The sequence below is a fragment of the Lepidothrix coronata genome, unplaced genomic scaffold (genome assembly GCF_001604755.1).
Source record: "Lepidothrix coronata isolate B3197 unplaced genomic scaffold, Lepidothrix_coronata-1.0 Scaffold1448, whole genome shotgun sequence".
Taxonomy (NCBI): Eukaryota; Metazoa; Chordata; class Aves; order Passeriformes; family Pipridae; genus Lepidothrix; species Lepidothrix coronata.
In genome coordinates this window covers 1-4,396 of record NW_016691628.1, presented here as the reverse complement: position 1 = coordinate 4,396, position 4,396 = coordinate 1, and the positions used below count along the sequence as shown (strand labels likewise).

The 4,396-nt window shown below is 45.1% G+C and overlaps 1 long non-coding RNA gene across 2 annotated transcripts; it reads right to left on the bottom strand.

The window, feature by feature from the left end:
- Position 1: 1 nt before the first annotated feature.
- LOC108510587 lies at positions 2 to 4,390 on the bottom strand. Of its 2 annotated transcripts, XR_001878845.1 has the most exons (3): positions 3,558 to 4,390; positions 1,612 to 1,780; positions 2 to 736 (listed from the first exon to the last, which is right to left on the bottom strand). It is a non-coding gene; the product is annotated as an uncharacterized LOC108510587 (long non-coding RNA). The 2 variants fall into 2 exon arrangements; XR_001878844.1 differs by lacking the exon at positions 3,558 to 4,390 and having other exon boundaries at positions 1,612 to 3,523.
- Between the last annotated feature and the right edge of the window lie 6 nt (positions 4,391 to 4,396).

Here is a 4,396-nt window from a genome sequence, read left to right as displayed (position 1 = left end):
GTCAGAGACCAAGCCCATTCATAATTTGTTTGGTTAACTTGGTGTGGGGTTCCTGGGTTACTGGGGATCTGTATACACCATCCTGCATCCCAATGTAAATTGTACTCATGTTCGAAAAACCCACCCTCAGCAGGAGAATCCCACCATGGTACAATCGTGCAAGGGATAGAAGTGACATTTTGCAATGTCTCAGTAGGGTTAGCGTCTAATGATCGATAACATGTCTGATTCCATAAATGGTTCCAGGTAGAGTTGTGTGGGAGGTGGTAAAAGGCTTTCTTGTATTCTACCCATGTCCCATTTGCAGCCCATTGTTGTCCTTCCTTCTGGTCTAGAAAGGGGGACTCGACCATTCCCCAGGTAACATTTCCTCCTGTTTTTTTAAGGTTATCTAGTTCTCTTGTTAATATTTCTGAAAAATTTAACCAAATCATCATAAATCTAAGCCCCTCTGATGCAGAGTTGGGGAGGTTAATACATATTCCTTGATTCGTGTGGTTCCAAATATGCATAAATCCTTGTATCAACTCCCAAGCTAAATTTGGCTGAGTATCCTCATTCTCAATCAATTGAGACAAAATTGTACACCCATAAAATAAGAATAAAAACTTTTCCCACACCATTTTTCTCTAGTAAAAAGGCAAAATAGGCTTAGTAAAATCAAACTAAAAATATGCAAAATGGTCCATCCACTCAACAGTTGAAAGCGTAGCTCCAGCAGTGGATTTCAGATAATCTGTAAAACATATATGTGCATAAAAACAAAACATTATTAAAAGGAGGGAACCATCATTAACCACCCATACACAGAGGTTAAGTGGCTTTTTTAAGGTCAGAGGTACCAATCCTACTCTTGGTAATTCTACCAAAACCAGCTGTTCTGGGTAATGGGGAGGATTTGTAGGGTCTTTGGCTTCTTTTGTCCCAGGAAGTATGGGTGGGGATTGAAGACAAAAGCCTGAGTCATGGGTACTCCTTAACTCCCCACCCAACTGTGGTCAACCAGGTTCATGAGGTTTCAGGGCCCTCTTCAAGAGCCCACTGGTGCATTCAATAATACCATTTGCCTGGAAGTAGTATGGGGTGTGAAAGATCCACTGGATTTCCTCATCCTGTGCCCACTCTTGAACCACCCTGACAGTAAAGTGACTACTGTTGTCAGATTGGAGGTATTCGGGCCATGGCAAATAACTAATCCACAGCTTCAGTCCCTTTACAGTGCTGTACCCAGTTGCTTGTGCTACTGCCTCAGCTTGAGTGAGCCCTGACATTACTTCCACCCCAATGAGAACATACTGCTTTCCCTCTGACTTCAAGAAAGGCTCTAGATAGTCCACCTGCCAGGTCTCCCAGAGGCCTTTTCTGTGTCATAAGTGAAGGGGAGCCTCCTGCAAAGGGTGTTGTTTCTCTAGTTGGGTACAACACTGGCCACAGGCTGAGATGACTGTTACACAGTTCCTGAGTGACAGGCCACCCTTTGCTACCAGCTCCCTTAAAAAGATCCTTAACTCCTGAATGGCCTCCCTTTACATGTAACCTCTGTAACAGATGCTCCCATTTTAATTCTTCTCCCTTTACTGCCATACGTACCACACAGGTCAGTTAATCTACCTGATTATTCAGGAGGTGATCCCTCTTCTGGTGAGTAGCAATCCATCCCACCAAGAGACTTCTGCTTAGCTGTGTTTAGGATGTCGTCCCACTTCTCTTGCTGGCACACTGGGGACCCGATTGACCTCCCACGGGTTTGTTCGCAAAACAGGAGCCATCCAGTGCACCCCTTAAAAGCAGCATAGGAGTCCATATAAATAAACACTGTTGTTTTTAGTTTCAGCCTCTCTAAAAACCACACTGCACATGGCTACCAATTTTCCCATCTGAGCATCATCACAATTCAGCTTGCTCAAAAAACACACAGGGCTCCCCCTCAGTATCCTCCTCTCCTTTGGAGGATGCATCAGTGAACCATACATTTTTCACATGGGGCTCAAATTGCGAGGTTGGTTTCATATATGATGGGGGAAGCTCCTGGCCCAGTTGATTGCCAGGTGGTTCTTGTATTTGGAGCACTTCATGTGCTCCCTCCTCTACCTGAAGCACATGGCACTAATGATATAATTGCACATACCAGTGCCCCAACCCTGGCAGTGTTCAAAGCCAGGTTGTATAAGGCCTTGAGAAACCTGGTCTAGTGGGAAGTGTCCCTGTACATAGCAGGGGTGGTTGGGATTAGATGATTTTAAGGTCCATTCCAACCCTTTAACATTCTATGATTCTATGATTTTTTGAAGTGGATCTGTCAGATGTATTGGACCTAAAGCCTGATATCTGATATAACCCAGCCTCAAAGATTAACAATTGTAGGCCTTCTTGACGGATAGGGCTCCAGTCCCAGCTGGTCCTCTGGTATGTTAAATCATAAAGGGCACTTGCCATGATTGAGAAATTTGGGATATGTTTTCTCCAAAATACCAGCAGACCCAGGGAATACTGTAGCTCCTTCTTTCCAGGCATTTTAACTTGTTCAAGGATAGCCAAGGTTTCAGGGAGAATACACACCATTCCTCCCCTCCACCATATACGCAGGAACTTCACCATGGCAGATCTGGGGTTGCAGCTTTTCTGCTTGAATTTGGAACCCTAAATTTTCCAGTGACTAATTATCTCTGCTTGGATTTCTCCTACTATTGAGCATTGGGACCACCCACGAATATACTGTTAATATATTGATACATTTTAACTCCCTCTGAGAGAGAAACCATATACACAGCATTTTCTCCAGATGCTAGCACTACCATCCCGGTCAGGGTGCAAGAGCCAGCCCACATGGGCAAGGACAACACACTCACTGACTCTGTTTGCTCTCCTTCTCACTCAAACCTCCCAAGTCAAAAACGTTTTTCTTCCTGACATGGTTCTCCTGCTTTAGTTCTGTCTCACTCTTTCACCACCCTCTTATCGGTAGAAGCCATGCTACTTCCAACCATCTTCATTCACTGCCCAGGACACTTTGGGGAGATTTATAAAGATTTTTACTTCTGTGTACAAGAGAACTTACCGGGAAGACAACTATTCCACCTCCCATCTACCGGGCAGGAAAATATTTCTAACTATTACACCCACCTCTTATTCCCTTGGCCTGGGACCACCAATCCATTTCTCACAGGCAGCAAGTAGAGTGTTTGCAAATGCATTACACACCAATTGAATCACTGAGCAGCAATAATGCTGCAGACCTGACACCCTCCCACACTTGCTACGTTGAAACAATTTGTACGTATTTGATCTCTTCCACTTGCAAAAGCCCATCAGGACTCAGTGATGACTTACTGTGAAGATGGAAAGGAAAGTGGATATGGATTTTTAAAGGCACAGTTATCTGCCATATGGACAGGCTGCACGCATGAGAAAGTGCAAAGCTTGGAAGTGAATCTCTCTCTTAACCTCAGACCAAAACGAAGTGCAATCATTGGGCAGGCACAGCTGCTGCCCTGAAGCCAATGTCTGGTCTTATGCTATTCATATCCTACTGGACTGTAAAACACGTGGGGAGCTACCTTGTGGGAAAGATGCTGACAGAAACAAGAATTACTTCCTGCAGCATTTATGAGCTACGCTTGGAACTGTTATACTCCTTTCAGGGATCTCGCTCTTCACCAAGGTTGGTTAGGTGTGATGTTGCTGGTTCTAAGAGAACAAAGGCAGACAGGAAGTTTTACATTTGGTTGGTGCTTTTAGTCAAGGCATTAGTGTAAAACCACCAACCACGTCAGACTCAACAAAATCTCTGGATTTGCAGGGGTTGCAACGTTTCCAGGGACTCTCCATTCACTTCAGTACTTCAGGACTGAGGAAACAGACCACTCCAGCCAATGCCAACGTCACCAGCTATTTGCTCCATTTCAGAGATCTCAAAACGCTGACATTTATGGAAGCTGTCAGCTCAAGAGGCCCAGAACGACAGCTTCCGTGTACACCAAACTCACATATGGCACAAGCAGCAACAAGGGGAACTTCTCTGAACCCTCTCAACAATAAAACCCTTCCCCATCACACAGGGAAAATGCCCAATTTCTCTAACAGTGTGGTCAAGGACATTTATGCAACACAGCCACCTGCAAAAGCTACTGCAGGGCAGGAAGGGCAGGGAGCACCCTTCTACTGTGCCTTACTACTGTCAGAGAAGGACTTCACACAAGAACACCTGGGATCTCACTGCGGCTCTCACTGATGCTGAGAATGCAGAAACATTCCCTTTCAGCCCACCTCCCTTGCTGCACTGCCAAAATTGCAACTTCTGCAGACAGCTCCTTTTTTCTGTGGATACTCCGAGCAGAAGCACACACCTACTTGCTGGTTATTTATGGAGCTTTCTGCCACAGTGGGGCTCCCACAG